Source organism: Protopterus annectens, chromosome 1.part0 (genome assembly GCF_019279795.1).
Source record: "Protopterus annectens isolate FY-2018-M chromosome 1.part0, PAN1.0, whole genome shotgun sequence".
Classification (NCBI taxonomy): domain Eukaryota; kingdom Metazoa; phylum Chordata; order Ceratodontiformes; family Protopteridae; genus Protopterus; species Protopterus annectens.
Genome location: NC_056725.1, coordinates 1859392317 through 1859413271, shown reverse-complemented (window position 1 = coordinate 1859413271; position 20955 = coordinate 1859392317). Strand labels below are relative to the sequence as shown.

Sequence of the window (20955 nt, the reverse complement as noted above, 5' to 3'; positions counted from 1 at the left end):
ACAGTTATGGCTGCATCTGTTCTATCAAGTGAATTATGGATAGGATGCCTGTAATGGGACCACACTCGAAAGTTCTTGGGTGAATTTAATCAGCTGCAGCAATTCAGTTAAGAAGAATTATGATAAGCTGAATTCCACTGATAAATCACATAGATCATTCTCAGTTTTGTGGCTACATCTTCTGGAAAAAATTAAATGGTCAGTCAAAAAAATGACAAGAGTAAGGTTACTGATGAACACCCACACCCACTAGCCCAGCAATATGAGTAGCATAACTCAAACCTGACTACTCAGACTAAAAAGCAGAAAGTATTTTGGACTGGACAGCCACATCCATTCCCTAACAAAACCTTTTATCTAGAATCACGTGGGGCAGCTTCAGTAACCACCTCCTGGCAAGGACTGAATTTACTTTTTATCAGCACTTGCACATTCTACTATGTGGTTATCTAATGTACGTGCACCTCTTGCAACAATAAGAAAAAATACTTAAACAAAACAACAATCAGAGACTGGTGTATATCAATCAGTTTGTAGTATTTTCTATGCATCATTGCTAACATCTCTCTCTCTCAGTATTTTCATGAACCTTGGACTCCTGGAGAATTATATCAAATGAATGAAGCCCAAACCATTAAAATCAATAACAATAAAACAAATACATTATAATAATACAACACAATGGAAGAAACCCACTACCATAAAAAAACACAACTGAGTTTACCTCTGCACTGTCTTTCTTAAATAAACTAACACCATAGTTGCATAACCATGGAGAAAAGACAAAAACATTCAACCTCAAAAACTGGTTTTAAGCCTCATCTGCAGAATTATTCACCAACACTAATAAAACAAATTTCAAACAGTTGAACTAATACACAAAAATACTAACAGTTCTAGCCATGTCATATTCAACCCCTCCAAAATGACCCATAAAATGAGTGAGCAAATACATTGATTTAGCTTCCCCATTACAACCACTGAAAACAGATATAACAGCTGCTGAAATTACAATTCAATATAGATACTCCAATCCAACTGTTTTATATAACCGGTTGTGAAGAAACCACACAAGACCCCCTTTCTCCTTCTAGGTTGTTCTGTCAGTGGCTTCTTTGCTCATTGTCTGCTAACCACCATATTGCCACAACACTATTTGCAGAGTATGCAGACACTGACCCACTGGACAATGAAACCGTCACTGAAGTGGATGAGGCAGCTGGTAAAGTTTGTCCACCCATAATGTTTAACTTACGATGTATAATTAAAAGTATTTTGATAAATGTAAACAATATATTTTTAAAAATATAAAGTAATCTCATTCTTTACATAGAACTCCACTCTGCACAGCAGTACAATGTAAAGGAAGGCAAACTCCACTTTCACACCCCAGGATGCCAATCACAGAGTTTCAAGGAGTAAGAAGATCCCCAGAATAAAGTCAAAACTTCACTTTACAAAAGCAAAAACTATTACTACAACTCAAAACAAGCCTTATGTCAGAGCAACCCCAACCCGGATTGAAATACTATATTCAGTTTGCTTAATTCTGCCAAGGCAAAACTGGCTCTGATGCATAAAGAGATAAAGTCCTCACTAATATCCAGATGATCTGAGATCAAGCAGCAGACTGAGCGATGCAGAGCTCCATCCAGGAGAAGTGAAATGAGAGGTTGATGCCTGCTTGTCCATCCTTGAAGGAGGCAGGTGGTCCAGTTCTGAACTGCTAGCAAAAATTACTGGACAGGTGCATGACAAGCGGCAAGACGGACTGAGGGCATACACTTGGTTCTGACAATGTATTTTTTTGGTAGACTTAATGGGCTACACATGCAGTAGCCCATTAGTGTCAGAGGGAGGGCAAAGCAGACCTTTACAGGGATGCAAGTGTACATGCTGGCCACCAGCAATAGGGGCAGGGTCTCTACATCAGTAATGACATGATTAAGGGTGACAGGGCTTCAGGGTAGTTCCCCAATATGGGGACAATTAAGGTCCTCTGTTAAATGCAAGAGGCCCCAGCCAGAGGTGTGAAAGAGACCCTCAGACCAGTGGGAAGAGGGGATCACATGACTTGTGGGTCTACTGATACATGAAGCAGGCAAAGGGTGGATACAAAAATGTTTTTAGTCTCTAGTGTTTTACACAGGTCAGGCATATTTTTATCAGCCGGAGAAGAAGTTGTGTCTAGGAATTAATAAAGAGTTGAAAGATTTTATCTGGGAAGAGAAGAGGGCAAGATACAAGTGGGACAGGTTGATCTCTTCTCAACAGAACAAGGAGATTTAGGATTACCTGGTCGGATGGGATATTTTAGAGTTACACAACTAAAGCTCTTATACATAACACCAGAAGAAAGTCATTTACAGTGGAAAGGGATGATGATGAAGTGGGAGGGAGTAATTTGAGTTGGATTTTGGACATAAATCCCTAAGGACAACAACAATAACACAGAATATTATATAAAAATAGCAGAAAGTATACCAAGAACTAAGCCAACTTGTGAATGGAGAAAGAAGATTATGCCAATATTGATGACTGCAATTAGTGTACAGAGAATAGGCAAGAAAGGACTGGAATTTACTGGAGGAAGCTGGGCAAGGGAACCAAGGTATTGGAAACACATAATTAGAGATGGATAGGTAATAGAATGGGAAAAGGCCAAGATGGCATTTGGACTGCAGGCTAGTGACTGCCTTCCCTATCAGAGATTGATATCAGAGTATAGAAAAAGGGACCGGGGAATACTAACTGAAAGACCTGTGCTGGTTGAGTTTTTAAATGAATATAGAACAGAAACTTCTGATAAAAAGGGTTAATTAGTAGAGCATATAAAACATTGCATGATAACTATAGGAATCAAACAGAGAAGATCAGAAAATCCTGGAAGGAGAGAATAGATAAGCAATTCACAAATAAACAATTGGAAAACATATGTATGCTCCTAAATTTGCAACAAAATCTAGAAGATTTAGGATTTTTGCCTGCAACTGTTTAGAAAGATATTTTTATACCCCAAGCAGACCCCAAATTTTTTCCTCAGGTAGATAGCAAATGCTGAAGTTGTAATGGGGAATAAAGAGGTACCTGGGAGCACATGTACTCAGAAGTGTAATGAGTTGGCTGACTTTAAAAATTCCGTAGAGAATACTTTGTCAGGAACAGTAGGCTAACAAATGAATGTAACTAAGGAAATTACTTTTTGCACTGGGATACAGGATTTGAACTGCCTAGACAAAGAACAGCCTTGTTAAGTTTAATTCTGGTGGCTGTCAAAAAGGCAATTAGTAGAAAATGCAAATCAAAGTCTAAACTAAATTTGCTTGAAGTAATGAATACAGCAGAGATAAAAAAACAGGAAGAAGATCTTTATAAAAGGCCACTTGTAAATTACATAGAAAAAAATGGAAATTGTGGGAACAATAAAAGCAAAAAATGTTTGTTCTATATTCCAGCAGGAAAAGAACAATTTATGTAATGTTGCTTAGATTATATGGTATAGAACAATATATGTGATGTATAATGTTTGCAAACCTGAACTTGTTGATTTAATATGATTTGATTACTTTTATATAAATGCAAATTTGTCTGTGTCACAAGTGATAAGTCCATAAAGGTATTTAAAAAAATTAGTACAGTTGTATACACTTACCACAAATGTAGATGTTCGAGTGTATTCACTGTTGCAGTTCTGAATTATGGAATTTCCTGCTGTGGAAGCCCTTGGCTGGCCCGACTACCAAAGTAAAAATCTCCCTCCTCCTAAGGGTGGCAGATGTCCTATCCGACTGCAGTATGCTTGGGTATACAGGGAGTCAACTGACACCATATTATCAGTTTTTTCTTGCCTCCAAGATGACAGGTGTCCCCAAGGATGATCCATAAGCAAGGGAACAAGGCAGAAAGTTGGCTCTGCAGGGAGAACACCCAGGGGGTCCACTGGTTAGTGAAGAGGATAGAAGCAGACTACTATTGTAGGCAAAAGGGGTGAAGGAGGGAGGGAAAGAAGAATGCAGCAGTGAATACACACAAATATCTGCATTTATGGTAAGTGAACGCAAGTGTACTATGTTCTTCATGTTTCACTGTTTCAGTCCTGACTTGTGGGATGATTCCCAAAGCTGAGATGAGGGTGGAAGGAAGATTATGGGGAAGACTGGATGCCCTGCAGGATGGCAGTGGCAAATCCTGCTCAAGACCTGGAGAAGGCTGATAAATAGTAGTGTTTGGTAAAGGTATGCACAGATGACCAGGCAGCAGCTTCCAAAATGTTTCTGGAATAACTCCTTTCAGGAAGGCAGCAGATATAGCAGTGGCTCTGGTACAGTGAGTCCTGTCAGGTTCAGGTGGCTTTTTACTATGACAGCTGTAACATAAGGAAATACAGTGAGAGATCCACTTGGAGATGTTTTGTTTGGAAACTGGTTTACCTTTAGAGCCAATGGCAAAGGACACAAAGAGTTGGTCTGACTTTCTGAGAGATTTAGTTCTGTCAAGACTGTAGCAGAGTAGTCTATGCACATCCAAGGAGTGAAGAATTCTTTCCCCCTGGTTTTGAGGCTTGGGGAAGAAGGTGGCCAGGTGTATAATTTGATTCAAGGATGTGTCCATGACCACCCTGGCATAAAGGATGGATTAGTCCCGAGTGGTACTCTCTCTAGGTGGAATATGTGAAATGGTTGCACTGCCATGACAGCTTGCAGCTCAGCGACCCTCCTAGCTGAGATGATAGTCAGTAAAAGGGCAGCCTTCCAAATTAAGAATTTTAATTCAGCAGAAGCTGATGGTTCAAAGGGAGGTAGTGTCAATTTTTCCTGAACAAAACTAAGGTCCCATGGAGATGTGGGTTGCCCCCTCGGAGTTCTGATGTGAATCACTCCCCTGGAATTGTTTCAGCAGGGAGTGGGAAAAGATAGGAGGAAGAATAGGGACGTGGGCTGAAATGGCAAAGGCGGGAATTTTGATGAAGGAAAAGCATAGGCTTCTGTCAACCAGGTTAGCCAGGTAATCTAAAATGGCACAGATATTGGCTAAATTAGGATCAATGTCTTGCTGCTGGCACCAAATGGAAAATCTTTTCCACTTGACCGAGCATGATTTCTTAGTACTAGGCCTTCTAACATTCTTGAGATTGTCTTTGAACTTGTTTGCTTAGGGTATGCTCAGAGGAGGTTACTGGGGGATTACCCAGGTTGAGAGTCTGCAGACTGGGAGGCACAAACCTCTTTGTCCTGAGTCAGAAGGTCTGCTCTCTGAGGTAAATGCCATGGATTTTCATTGGTTAAACTTAGTAGCAGGGGGTAGCAGTGCTGCCTGGGCCATTCTGGGGCTATCAGAATGACCCGGGGCCCTCTGCCCTGACTTTTAGGAGGTTCCAAGTAAGAAAAGACGGGGGGGTGCAATGCATGAAGGTAAAGGTGGCTCAAAAAGGAAAGAGAAAACATCTGTTTTCCAGGCTGTGGGTAGTTTGCTCCTGGAACAGAATCTTTTTAGTTCAGCATTTTCTTTGGTGGCAAATAGGTCTATTTGTTGGGATCGCCATTTCTGGACTATACTGAGTAATATTTCCCGATGCAGATACCACTCATGGGGAACCATCACGTTCCTGCTGAGATGATCTGCTAGAGTGTTTTGAGTGTCTGCGAGGTACTGTGCCATGAGGTTCAGCCCCAGAGAGTGAGCTGTCTCCCAGACATGCATAGCTAGTCGACAATGAGGGTAAGAGTGAGTGCCTCCTTGTTTGTTTATCTACCACATCACTGTGGTGTTGACTGTTTTGACTAGCAGGACACTAGTTTCCATTTTTCTTTGAAAGCTACAAGGCCCTTTGGAACTGCCACCAGTTCTTTCCAAATTATGTGCTTGTCTCTGAGCTGAATTTCTCATCTGCCTTGGGATTGACTGTGTTGGAAATGAGCTCCCCAGGCTGTCTATGAAGCATATGTGGTTAAAGGTTGGTGCTGAGGGGTGAACTTGAAGGGGAGACCTGGGTTCTGGGTACATGATCATGTCCACCATTCACATTCTTCTTTGGGGCAAGGGATCATCTGAATTTTGGTCTCCATGGACTGTGCATGCTGGTGCCACAGATTCTTGATGTGCCACTGTAGTTTTCTCATGTGTAGCCTGGCCATTTGGATCATGAGAATACAAGATGCTACTCTGTGAAATTCTCTGGCTGAGAGGCATTGTCTCTGCATAATGTTTTGGAAGTACTGAGTCAGGAAGGAGAACTTTTTTGGAGGGAGAAAAGCCTTTTGAAGGGATGAATCCAGAACAGCCCCCAGGAAAACTATCCTGGTGGATGGGTTTGTGTTGAATTTGTGAAGATTTATTATGAACCCCAAGGATGTGAGAAGGTTCTGAGTGAAGGTGAAGAAGTTATTGACTCAGGAAGGAGACCTTTTCTGGAGGGAGAAATGCCTTTTGAAGGGAGGAATCCAGAACATCCCTCAGGAAAACTATCCTGGTGGATGGGTTTGTGTTGAATTTGTGAAGATTTATGGTTAACCCCAAGGAGGTGAGGAGGTTCTGAGTGAAGGCCAGATCCTTGAGGAGCTTTGACTGACACATGGCTTGAATAAGGCAGTTGTCTAGACAGAGATAAATGTGGATCCCCTCTTGTTTTGCAGAAGGCGACAACAGGGGCTAAGCCTTTTGTGAAGACGCTGAAAGCAGTAGACAAGCCAAAGGGCAGTGCAGAGAATTGAATGTGACTAGGACCTGCTCTAAAACTTAGAAAATGTCTGCAAGACTCCTCTACAGGAATGTGAAAGTAAGCATCTTTTAGGTCTAGGGTGACCATTAAGGCCCAAGGGGCTATCATGGGAAGAAGATTTTGAAGAGTCACCATTTTGAATGTTGGTACCAGCAGGGACTGACTGAGGGTGGACAGGTCTACAATGGGATGCCAACTGCCTTCCTTTCTAGGAACCAGGAACAGCCTGGAATAGAACCCCTTCCCTATTTGGTGTTCTGGTACTGGTTCTATTGAGTCCTACGAGTACAGGTTGTGAATATGAGAAAGGGCCTCCACTCTAATATTTTCGAATATCTGGGTAATGCAAGTATCTTAATGGTGCTTTGAAAGTGAGCCTGTAACCATTTGAGATAACATTCAGTACCCACTAGTCCGAAGTAATGAGGGACAGATTTTTTTAACAGGGATAGCCTTTCTCCTATCTTTACGGGAGAGGGTGGGGGCATGGGAAGGGGAAAGGAAGAGCCATTGCTGCCCTCTGCTAGGGCCCCGTGGCCTATAATTCCCCTGTCTGGTGGTTTCCAAGAACCACTGCCTGGGCCTTTTTGACTGGTGCTGCCTTTGAGGCCTTTCCCTCCGTTTCCATTGCCTAATTTTTGACCAGTGTTTAGTGGGAAAATTCCTATTACCTAGGAAGCTGAACTTGAAGGAAGTCCTTGACAGTCTGCATAGGTTTTGCTTTATCTTCTATCTTTTTAAGCACAGCCTCAGCTTTTGGCCAAAGAGGAAGTCCTTGTCTAAGAGGGCATCCAGAAGGTTAGACTTGACATGGTTTGGCAGGGTCTGTTCCCTAAGCCAAGCATGCCTTCTAATGACAGAACCAGAGAATGCAGCTTGGCTCAAGGCTTCCCATAGCATCATAGTCTCAGTGTAATGAGTGTCTAGCTAACTGGAAGATGATATGGCAAAGGTCCAACAATTTCTTGGAAAGGTTCTTATGTCCTCCAGGGAGGATATCTTTTGCTTCATTTGATCTAAAATGGCTTCTTAGTATTTGATCATATGAAACTGGCAGTTAAGGGCCTTCATGGCTAGGGTAGCAGAAGTGTAAACTTTTTTACCAAACCTATCAAGGGCCCCGCTTTCTTTGTCAGCAGGTAAAGGTTTTTTTGAAGACCTGTCTCTTGCTCCCTTGGGTCCTGAAGTGACAACCTCTGGATCAGCAGAGGGATTTTTGAAGAGGTATTTATGCGAGACCAGCACCCTGTAAAACCTGTCTGGTTTTCAAGGGGCAGGAGGAAGAGAATCTGGATTCAAAGAATCCATAAAAACATCCTCTACCACTTCCAATACAGGAGGAATAGCCAAAAGTTTGTGTTCTGAAAGGTCAAAGAACTCCCTAACCTTCTTTTTAGATTGTGGGTATTCCTGTGCCTCCCACTGGAATTGTTCTCTCATGGCAGGGGAGCGTTTCCCCATAAGTGATGTCTTCAGGAGGCGAAGCTTAAGCCAGATGTTCTTCAGAATCTATATCTTCAAAAGTAGTACAGAAGGATCCCTCTTCCAGGATAAACTCCTCCTGGTCGTATTCTTCATCAGAATCAGGAAGTTCAGAGAAAACATCAGGGGTATGATCCCTCTTCCTTGGGGAAGATTCCAAAGGAGTTGCATAGCTCTGACAAAGGAGATAAGGTCTTCAAGCTAACCTGACAAGGTCTTGCTGATATATCTGTGCATGGCAGCCGGTAGGCCTAGATATAGGGCCTGAGGTAGAACCCTTCTTTGAGGGAGCTCTGACCATGGGACTAGGTACATCAGCAATCTTGATGCCAGTCTCTTTGTAAGGAAAAACTGATGCAGGCTGATGCCATAAAGGGACATCGTCTGCAAAAAATCGCTTGTTGGAAGCCGAAGTCTGCTGAATGACTCTGGACCCGACCGATGAACTGAAAGCCAAGGCCTGTACAGAAGTTGTCCATATGGGTCTCGACAGAGGCCTGTGCCACCGCCTCCATCGCAGAAGGGGGCTGCGAAAGTGCCTCACCTTCTTCAGCAATAATGAGCCTTGGGGGATTGACAGACGGAGAATGGTTGTCATCTGAGGCCCTAAACTTGGGTCTTTTTTTCCTTATCCTTCCAACGCTTAGGGAACTCAACCTCAGGACAACCTGTGGATGCCACTGGATGATGCAAAGTAGATGGCAGACTGAGATGCCTAGCTAAAATTTAAGCCCTACGCCTGATAGTCCTAGAGTTGAAACAGGCGCAAAAACAGCAATTAGGAACATTGTGATCAGAGCCTATACAGATGACACACAACGTATGAAAGTCTTGGTGTGGGATTTGCTTATCACAGTGGAAACAATTGTTACCCTTATGACATGGGTTAAAGCAAGAAAAACATTTCCCAATGGGGTACTTAGCTTTTAGATGACCTCTCTCTGGTGCGGACCGACCGACGCACAGAAACACTACTTTGGGCTCTGACGGCAAGAAAAGACTGATGTCATGATGACAGTTAGCTGCCTATATACTCAAGTGTTATGACGTTGGATAAGAATCCACCAGCCATAGGAGGAGGGCTTCCACAGCAGGAAATTCCACAAGTCAGGATGGCAACAGTGAAACATGAAGATCATCTGATGTTCTATCTGCCCACCTGTCACACCTCGTGCTAAAGTTCTGTAAGGCTTAGTACTTGGTTGCTTGTCCTCATTACATTTGTAAATGATACAGCCAATATTCAAAACCTGCCAAATTTATCCAGTATACAGCTGATTCTGAACATGAGTAAAAATAATCTGATGACGCCAGCCCTGCTCTAATAAGGCTAAAACAAAGGCCATGACCCTTTCTTCAAAACTTCACAATAAGTCCTCAACTCCAACGTTTAAGACTATTTCCAATGATAATTCACTTTTCACTTTTAGAGGCTGTTTCCCTCAGTCAAGTTTCTTGATATTGTTTTTGATTAATACCTGAGGTTTGACTTGTGTATATAGCAATCTAACATAACAGTTAACTAAATAGATAGTCCTCTTTATAAAGATAAATTTTAAGAATTGTTACACTAGAATCACCACTGCAAAATCATGTTTTCTCCAAACTCTCCTTTATTCCCCTGCTTTCTAACCAACTTGCACTCTTCTTTGATCTCATTCATTGAGCAACAGCACAATAGCTTGGTTCACTACTGGCACCACTGCAACACACATTAATGTCTCTGCCTGAGATCCATACACTAGTTTGAACATTAGCATGCTGTAAATGAGGCTAGCTTAGTCCATCCTATATTTCCTGAATAAATGTGCTGCAATTAAGCCCTCAGCCTACATGGATAACCCAATTTGCCCCATTCAGTCAGCGGGCTCACTACATAATTTCGGGAGAATGAGTTTTATATGGTTATCTCAGAAACAGAGAATACCTTTCCACTGTCACTTTGTCCAATTCCATTAGCATCTTCCTTTGTAAAGCCCTATGTAATAATTTCTTCTTTACCTGATTCTCTAAGTGCAGTTCAGACATCACCTGATGTACTTCCACTGCTGCTCCGACAGTCTAGCTATGTAAACTTAGTACTGTGTCAAGTATACCTTTAAGTCACTTTCAGTCACATGTTAATGGAAAGTAGAATAATACATTTATTGCCTGCATGTTCTTGTGAAGCATGCACTTCTGACTGATCCTACACAGTCCTGAGGTATTTTCTCTTCATTTATACTAATAAATTACATTAACTATTTTGCCTTATTACCTGAATTATCTGCAAGGAAATTACTTTTATAACCATCTTACTTGCACTATAACTCTATTATGTGCTGCTGTATTTGTTGTGAAGCTCTTCTCTCTGGCCCTACAATAAAAAGTGTTATGTCCAATTGTAACTTCCCAGTTAGACAAACAAAATAAAAAAATAATAAAACAGACACTTTCTAATTATCCTGTGTTGACCTTCACATACCACACAAGGAATCTTCAATGTTACATTTCAAACTCCCATGACGTGAATGTCCTTTGAGTGGCCGACTCGGATTCACTAATCCTAAGTGATAATGACACCTATAGGCAACCAAAGCAGATTTCCAAAGTATAAACGTATACACATACTTGAATATATCTATGTACCTAAATATATATATATATATATATATATATATATATATATATATACACACACACACACACACACACACACACACACACACACCCCCCACACACACACATATGGCTCCCCTTAATTTGGTCAAGTGCTACTAATATTGACAGCTTTCCTGTTGAGCAGACTTGTGGATTTTTTACAAAAACATAGTAAATCTGCAGAAAAAAAGGCATCACGATTCCCCCTTCATCTGATGTGATGATGATGTCATGAAATGAGCGGAATGTGGGGGGGAGTTATGGGAGGTACGAAGGGTGTGGCCTAAGTCCAGTTTTAGCCACAATGAAAAGTGGCAACCTTATTTTAAGCTGTATCTCCTGGCACTGTCATGTGGTACTTTCTGATGTTTTTTGGGATCTCACTTGGTTTGTGTGTATACGGCTACTTTGCATGGCAGACCATGACCAGACGAGTTGATCGTATAGTTGTATCCAAAGACAATGGAATAACTTTGGTAGAGTATAACAGGAATGTCATGGACTCAGAAGTGACATTTGTCCACCAGCAGAAAAGGCAACATATACTGCATGCCATTTTGGCATTACACCCCTGGAATAATAAAGAAGGAAGACTAAAGGCAGTGTTGGATTATTATGGATGTTTGGTTATTGAGAGCTTATTAACTTACCTGGTAATCCATACTGTGTGGTCATATAATGTCCCCAGACAAGTATGGAATGAAAGGAAGAGCAAGTATTGACAAAGAAAATGAGGAATGCTACTAACTGAGAGATTAAAACATGTCCCTGGCACATGAAGGGTCACTAATCTGTACCAAAAGCTGACTGTTAAAGAACCTTGACTATTTCACTAGGATAGTGTGCATTTCAGAGACAACAGGAGATGCACCTTATCATGAAGATAGCCACAACAAAAATTGTAGTATTATCAATGCACAGGTAAGTACCAAGACCAGTAACAGCAAAATCACTCAGCAGAGCATGTCAAGCAGCCCTAGCATGTGGTAATGAGAAACAGCAGGAAATCAATAACCAAGATATACCCAGGCTGACAGAGCATGAGACCTGTCAAAGCAGTGAAGTGACACGCTCTGGAATTTGTCAGGAAAATGGGGCATGGGACCAGCCACCAATAATATAATTATCTATCTGAACAACACTGGCAGGCTGAGAGGCCAAAGTTGAAAATAGTCTGGGGAAGGAAGGCAGGGCCTAAACAAGGCTGCCTTGCAGACTGGTTTCCAGAATAAGATAAAACTTCAAAGAAACAGAAGGTTTGGATTCAATAAAGGTGGCAATAAACTGTTCTGGATTTATATAAATGGAACAAATAAATGCTGTTCTTCAACTTCCAAGATGGCTGCACACTGAGTAAGAGCATAATTTCAGCACTCCCAGTGTGAGACAGAAACTCAGAAGACACAGTTAGTAAACTTGTATTTTGAGGTAAATTTAAGTAACTGGCTAGTAAGTGCACTGCCTGGATGCCAGCAAAAAAAAAAAAAAAAGAAATTCAGAGAACCTGAAAGAAAATCAATCACAAAAGATGAGGAAAAATAAACACTGACTGGAAAGAATTCTGCAGCTGTTCAAAGCAGTGCAAGTTACAGCTTTGGTGCAAGACATGACTTCCAGTAATCTAGAGGACAAACTAAGTCAAATGTACTCAGAGCTGCTTAAAATAAAGGAAACACTGAAGCAGTACATCAACTCAAATAACACAAGGCTGGAAAAAATGGAAGAAGATTTAAAAACATATTCAGGTGAGGTGATACAACTGCAAAGATAAAACTTTGAAATGAAGAAATGGCTGGCTGATTATGAGACTGTTCAAGAACAGATGTTTCAAAAAATAACAGAATTAGAGGAGAGAAGATGTAGAGATTTTTAGCTGTACCAGACAACAACTGGAAGGAAAAAACTATTAAATTTATAAATGCACAAATAAACAACAGGACTGGTATACCATGGCAAGATTTGTTAATTGACAGGGCACATTGTGTGCATGCTTTAAACCTGGCCACGAGAAAGCAACCTAGACATTTAATAGCAAAGATGCAATCCTACCAGCAGGAGTTGATTCTGACAAATCTGTGGCAGAAGGACAAAGTGTTAAAAGTGGGAGACAGTAGAGTGTTTGTGAAAAATGATTACTCACTGTACAGAAGGCAGAGGATGAGTATAATTATTCCACTAATCGGGGAATGTTGAGAAGTAGGCATGATGTTCAAACTACTGTATGCAGCTATTTTCAGAATATTCTTTCCTGGAGGGAAAAAAATCATTTTTGATGCAGAGCTTGCTAAGGAAGAAATAAAAAAGTTTGTCCAACAAAAAGTGAGTTATGAAACAGGAAATTCTGCTTCTTGTTTTTCTGGTAATATAGATCACAGCGAGACTGTGCCAGTGAAACCTTTTCCAATGTTTCAATGGAAAATGCTTGACAGACAGAATAAGGCACAGCAGTTGACCAGAAGAACCATGAGTACTTTGGAAATGAAGCAGAGAAAGGATTTGGGAGATAGAGATTAGAAGGAATGAAACTAGCAACTCGGACATTGACTAATGAATGTGGGATTACAAAGCATGAATTATATTTGTGAAACGTGGCAGAAAAAGAAAACCTGGAAACATTGGACTTTTTGACTTTGTTAAAGTTGTAGGGGACTCAAAAGCATATGCCCTACTTCTGGTCTACTTCAGTTTGTCGAACGCTTAATTGAGTGAATCACTATTCATCAAAATTTATTCAGTGAAAGCTCAATGAAGCGAATGACAATTTCACCAACAACTTTCCCAAGGAAAGGACACAATTGGCCGTTATCGAGTATTTGCCCTTTTTACCACTGTAGTGCGATCTTGGAGTTGGTATATTTAGTTGGGGGGGGGGGTGGGATGAGAGTTTTACATTTTGTTGTCATTATTACAGTCAGGAGCTGGTCCAGTGGTTATTTTGCCTGGGAAAGTTTTCACTGAAATTGCTGCTCGCTTAATTGAGCTTTCCTTTAATTGGGTTTGATGAACAGCAATTTGCTCAATTGAGCATTCGACAAAATGATATAGATCCCCCCACTTCATGCCATTAATGTTTGGAAGAACATTTAGGAAAGGGAAGAGAAAGGACAGAGTTAATTGTAAGTAAAACAAAATTTTGTTCTTGAAAAAGTAGTGTTTTATAATGTATGACATAATAATCTGCATGCTATAAAGTAAAGTTAGATTTCTCAGTTATGTTTGAGTGTAATTGGCATACTAAAGTAAACAGGTGTCCCTGTTTTTTCTTTTACTTTCTTTCTTTCTCCTTGCTCAAATGGCTACGACAAGAAACAACTGTATGAATGATCCACCTGCCAAACATTAGTGTATACATGTAACAAAAAGGCTGGAACTAGACACTTAACAAAAAAGTCGTTACACATAAAGGGTGAGAATAATAACTTTTTAATATAATGATGTTGCCATATTATCAGAGATGTGTACAAAAAAGAGTTGTGAACTATATTAAAAAATATACAGTGCAATTAGCTATGCTGCAGGAGAAACATTTGGAAGGAAGTGGACATGTGAATTCGATAAACAAAGGTTTTTAGGATGGTTACTCAGAGGAATATCTGGACAAAGGAAAACAGAAGTATTATATCAACTGCAAGAGGAGCTCCAATAGTGACAAAAACGTATAAAATAGATAATAATTGTAGATTTGTACTACAAAGGGGCTACTGGCAAGAGAAGAAGGATTACACAGGGCATATATTTATATTCCACCTAATTTTGGTATAATGGAGCTTAAGAAAATTCTGGGAGAAATAATCAGCTTTCGGCAGGGAATATTACCTATACGTGGAGAATGGAAATTGATTTGCATCAATGAAGATGTATCTGGGGGGGACCAGAAGGGAGAATATAAAAAAGGTAGGGTAAATTTTTGAATAAAGTTATGAAAATATTTGGCATGGAAGATATGAATTCAGTAGTAGGAGTTTGGAATGAATTTACACATTCCCCAAGATATAAAAACTGGTCTAGACTAGACAGAATACATATTTCACAGGAACATGTGCATTTAATTGAAAGTTTTGATATGCATCTAATAATTATTTCAGGTCACATGCCACTAACTAAAATAAAAATGCAGGGTAATGAACTAAAAATGAGACACTGGTGCTTTCCCACCTCTCTGTTGAAAACAGAAGAATTTAAGGAATGGGTACTGGAAATTATTTGGGAGTTATAACAGAAGACAGAAATTTCTTCTGACAATATAGCCAGGGAGTGGGATAAAATTAAAGTAGAATTTAAAAATACGGTAGAAATAAATGAGACAGCGATATCATTAAGGAACAAGAATTATTTTGAGGGACTGACAAAGGTTAAAGTATTGCAGAATAAGGAGAATCTCTCAGAACAAGAGGAGGAGCAACTGCACGATGCTAAACAGAAACTAAAGGATTACCTCGATAATATGCATGGGTTTAGAAAGACTGCTGTTAAGCAACTGTTTTGATACAAAAGCTACTTTTGTGAAAGTAGCTGACTCCAAGTCAGAGTGCCGACCCGTCACAAGTGGAGTCCCACAGGTTCAGTCCTGGGTCCTCTTCTGTTTGGCATCTACTTCTCTGAAGTCCAGACCAGACCAACACAAACGACTCTGGCTGACAAATTCACAGACGATTCAAGTTGGGAGCTATTATTAACTCCCCAAGTGATGTTAACATCCTACAGAAAGGCCTCACTGAGACCAACGACTGGTGTCAGAACCATGGCCTTAAGCTCAATGCCAAAAAATGCGTCATCCTCCCCTTTGGGAAAAACCCGGTTCCCATAAAATATCACATCGATGGTAGTCCAATGAACACAGAAGGCGTTATAAGAGATCTGGGAACACAGGCTGACAGCAACCTCTCTTTTGACCACCACATTGCCACTGTGGTCAGAAAGTCCTTCAATGTGGCACATCTCATTACTAAGGGTTTTGCTTCCAGGAAGAAAGAGATCATGGTCTCTCTCTACTCTTCCCTCATTAGGCCAATCATAGAGTACAATGCCCAATTTGACATGTACCTCACTAGACACCTGCAACAACTGGAGAGGCTATAAAGGTACCTCACAAAGAGGATCCTAGGCCTTAAACATTTGCCCTATATGGACAGACTCAAAAAACTCCAGCTATTCTCCATCTCATATCACTTACTTAGTTGCAATCTCTGCTTGACTTACAAAGCCATGTCTGACCCAGCTCTGTTAGAAATGCTACATCTAAAAAAATCCCAATCCCTCCACACCACATGCTCCAGAGACCTCAACCTCATTACCACAATCAACAGAACATGCTGGAGGGACAGGTTCATAACCCAGAGACTGCCCATGCTATGGAACAGACTTCCCATACATGTCAAACAGAGCACCTTACTGGCCCTCTTCAAGAGAAATCATGATGAATGGATGGGAAATAGAAAATTCACCCCAGGGATCACTCCAGTGGCTCTACTCGACAGAGGCACTGAGAACTAAGGTCAGGTGGCACGATACCAGGGTAATCCTATTGGCTAGGCTTTAGGGCCATTAGCCTAGTACACACCTATGAACCTATGATAACATCAGAGCACAAAAACTTTCAGCACAATGACTCAGACAACAGAAGATAGAAAAAAGAAATTATGTCTTACTATAATGTTCCATCTGTGTTGTTCATCTTCTTTCATTCATCACTGATGGGTTCGGTTCTGAGCCCTTGGAACCGAGTCAGCCTTATACCAAGCTTACTCCAGCCAAAAAAACTCTCGAGCTAAATCTCTACCCCGAATGCCCTTCTCCCTGTTACCTCAGATCGAGTTTGCTAGAGAAAGAGAAGTAAAGCTGAGGCCACTTCTGTGCAAATACTCTAGAGGCACCCACTTAGACCCAAAGCATCCCCCAGGAGCCTTTGGAGGGGGGAAGGAGGGTGGGAAGTGATGAATGAAAGAAGATGAACAACACAGATGGAACATTATGGTAAGACATAACTTCTTTATCTGATGTTGTTAATCTTCTTTCCATTCATCACTGTTGGGACAGAATCCCAAGCTACCTTGAGGTCCATGGGCGGCCCTTATGGAAGAACATTCCTTAGTACCATTGAGCCAAAGACAACTCTCCCTCTGGACACCAAGTCCAATTTGTAATGACTGATAAAGGTATGAGGCTTAGCCCAAGATGCTGCTGCGCAGATGTCATCCATGGAAACCCTGGAATGGAAAGCCACAGATGTTGCCATAGATCTAGTGGAGTGAGCTTTAACTTTAGGCATAGGTTCATTACTGAGGGAGTAGATTAAACATATGCAGTCCCTTAGCCATTCCCCAATCCCCAGATTGAGGAAGAACCGGTTCAGAGAGAACCGAAGACCAAAGTGGCAAACTCGGAGCCAGAGTGAGATGCACTGTAGGCGCCGACGTGATGCATTCCATGAAGGATGTTGGAGCTGAAGGCTTCGGAACCGAGATTGTCGAAGGAGGAGTGTAAGATGGAGTCCTTGGATAGGTCAACCAAAGTCTTGCAGGTGGATGGGTCTTAGAAAGTGAGGGGACCCCCCTGGCTAACAACAGCTGGTCCACAAGACGCACCACGTTGTGTTCCGACAGGCTCCTGGTGGATCTAGTGGATACTCCGGATGGGGAGTCAGGACATTCAACGAAAGGGCTATACACCTGGCCCAGAAAAGGATCTATGGAAGGGGAGTATCAGGTCCGTGGTGCAAGGTCTGCTAGCACCGAAGTCTCTAGTTTCGAGACCAGAAGTAAAGGGGTCAAATCCAGTGAAGTCGGTACAGCACTCGATGCCAAAGAGGCATTCAGAGCCGAAAAGTACAGTTGTGTACACTTACCATAAATGCAGATGTTCGAGTGTATTCACTGTTGCAGTCATCATATTTGGGTTATAATACAGTTTTGTACCTACCATAAATGTAGATGTCCGATAGATATGCAACTGCAGTCATAACATATGGGTTGTCCTGCCTCAGGCAGCCCTCGGTCGGCCGGATTCCAAAGTCTGGGTCCGGCGTCGGCCGGTGTCGCCTCCTCTCCGACGTCAGAACGGCTGGAGTATAAAGGCATCGGTCGACGCCATCTTCTTCAGTGTTTCTTGCCCCAGATGCCAGGTGCCCTCCTAGGAAGGCTAAATTTGGTGAATGGATAAACAATTCCAGACATGCACAACAATAATAAACAGATACACCATAGGAGATACCCCCCAGCTAATAGAAATAGGGGTAGTGGACCCATAAAGAAGGTTACAGAGGGGTAGGAGGGAGGGAAAATCCGACTGCAGTTGCATATCTATCGGACATCTACATTTATGGTAGGTACAAAACTGTACTATGTCCTTCAAAAATGCAACTGCAGTCATAACATATGGGTTGAATACCATAGCCAAGCTGGGGGTGGTTGGAACTAAGAAAGTGATGGTGTAGCTAAAATGCCCTGCAGGACTGCCGAAGCAAAGCCTGCTCGGGATCTGGAGTATAAAGGCAGGTTGTAGTGCTTGGTAAATGTATGCACGGAGCTCCATGTAGCAGCCTCTAGAATGTCCTTTGTAGCCACTCCTCTTAGGAAAGCTGTGGATGTGGCTATAGCTCTGGTGGAGTGTGGCCTAATATTGGCTGGCACACCTTTTCCATGAAAAGAATAGCAAAATCTGATGCAGTGTCCAATCCATTTGGAAATTGTTTGTTTGGAGATTGCTTTTCCTTGTACTCCAGCAGCATAGGCCACAAGCAGTTGGTCAGACTTTCTGGTGGCCTTAGTTCTGTCCAAGTAGTAGCGTAGTTGTCTGTGTATGTCCAAAGTATGCAGCAGCGCTTCCCCCCTGTTTTGAGGATTGGGGAAGAAAGTAGGCAGGTGAATGGCTTGATTTAGAGACACCCTGGAAATTACTTTTGGCATGAATGAAGGATTGGTTCTTAGAGACTCTGTCCTGATGAAAAATGAGAAAAGGAGGTACTGCCATGAGTGCCTGTATCTCTGAGACTCTTCTTGCTGATGTGATTGCCAATAGGAAAACTGTTTTCTATGAGAGAAATTGCATTTCTGAAGTTGCTGCTGATTCAAAGGGAGGAAGAGTTAATTTTTCCAAGACGAAATTGAGGTCCCATGCAGGTACTGGCGGTTTCCTGGGAGGTTTGATATTCTTTATCCCTCTTAGGAACTGTCTTAGCAAAGGATGTGAAAACACAGGTGGATCACAATTGTATTTTGCTGAGATTGCTGAGGCATGAATCTTTATGGAAGAATATGAGAGACCAGTATGAAACATTTCTGCCAAGTATTCCAATATCTGAGGTATACTCAATACTGTTGTATCCTGAGCCCTGTTAGCATTCCAGATGATGAATCTCTTCCACTTGGCTGAATAGGTTTTTCTTGTGGAAGGTCTGCGTGCTTCCAGTAAGATCTCTTGAACTTTTTTGGAAAGAGAGATATCGGAAGGAGTTATGGTAACCTCCAGGCTGTCAGATGCAATGTTTTCAGGTTTTGATGAACAGTCCTGTAATTGTGTTGTGTTAGAAGCAGAGGCCATAGGGGCAGAGGCCAGGGTTTGGTCCGAGTTATGCTCAACAGCAATGGGTACCAGTGCTGCTTTGGCCAGTCTAGAGCTATCAAAATGCCTGTTGGTTGTTCTGCTTTGATCTTCAGTATCACCCTGGTCAGCAGTGGTAGAGGAGGGAATGCATAAATTGTTAGGGAATTCCAGCTGAAGGAGAGAGCATCTGTTTTCCAGGCTAGAGGATGGTGGGTCCTTGTACAGAACTTTTCCAGGTGATGATTCATGTGAGAAGCAAAGAGATCTATGTCCGGTCTTCCCCATGTCCTTGTTAATTGTGAGAAAATGTGAGGATGCAGCATCCATTCGTGTGGATCCAAGAAATTTCTGCTCAGCTTGTCCGCCAGTACATTGTCCTTGCCTGGAACAAACTGGGATTGCAAATGTATCTTCAGACTTAGGAATTTTTCCCAGAGAATCATTGTTAGTCTGCAGAGGGGATAAGAATGAGTGCCTCCCTGCTTGTTTATATACCACATAACGGTGGTGTTGTCTGTCCTTATTAGCAAATGTCCTTGTTGAAGTGATTTTTCGAAAGTCTCAATTGCATGTATCACTGCCAACATCTCTTTTTGGTTTATGTGCAGATGCCTTTCCCTTGGTGACCATTGACTCTGAATGCATCTGCCCTCCATGTGCGCCCCCCATCCATGGTCTGAGGCGTCTGTTGTAATCATTTGACCTGCTTGAGGTTTGTTGAAAGACATGCCTTTGTTTAACTGACTTGCTTGAGCCCTCCACAGAAATTCTCTTTGCAGACATGGAATGAGTGGGATTACGTCCTCTAGGCTTTGGCTGTGTTGGGACCATAAGCTTTTTAAGTACCATTGCAGCTTTCTCATATGAAGTCTTGCCAAAGGTATCAGAAGAATGCAAGATGCCATGAACCCCAGGGCCTGCAGGATTTTCCTGGGAGAGCTTTGCTAGGTCGTTGAAGTGCTCTGGTAACTGCTGTTGTTTTTCCTCTGTGAGATAAGCCATTTGTGTTTTTGTGTCCAGTTTGGCTCCTAGGAAAATAATTTGTTGGGATGGCAGAAGTCTTGATTTCTGAATGTTGACTGTGTATCCCAAGGCCTGTAGTAATTGAATGACATAGTCCAAGTTTGCTATCAAGGTTTGTTTGTTGTCTGCTTGTATGAGGCAGTCATCCAGGTAGGGGTATATTTGAATCCCCTGGCGTCTGCAGTGTGCCACTACTGTTGCCAGGGATTTCGTGAACACTCTGGGCGCAGTAGATAAGCCAAACGGCAATGCTGAGAATTGATAATGCTCTGTCCCTGCAAGAAATCTGAGGTATCTTCTGCAGCTTTGTCTGATTGGGACATGCAGGTATGCCTCCTTGAGGTCCAGAGGGACCAGCCAAGACCCCTTGCCCAGCATGGGAAGGAGTTGCTGCAACATCAGCATTTTGAACTTTGGCACAATGAGATAAGTATTTAGAGTAGACAAGTCCAGTATAGGCCCCCATTTGTTTTCCTTTCTTGGAACAAGGAACAGTCTTGAATAAAATCCCTGGCCTTGTTCCTGTGGAGGGACCTTTTCTATTGCTTTTA

The 20955-nt window shown here is 41.9% G+C and overlaps 1 protein-coding gene across 1 annotated transcript in view; it reads right to left on the bottom strand.

Annotated features, from left to right (window-relative positions):
- The window catches only part of LIFR (LIF receptor subunit alpha), a 1345198-nt gene that overhangs the window by 365978 nt on the left and 958265 nt on the right, over positions 1–20955 (bottom strand). The window lies entirely within an intron of this gene.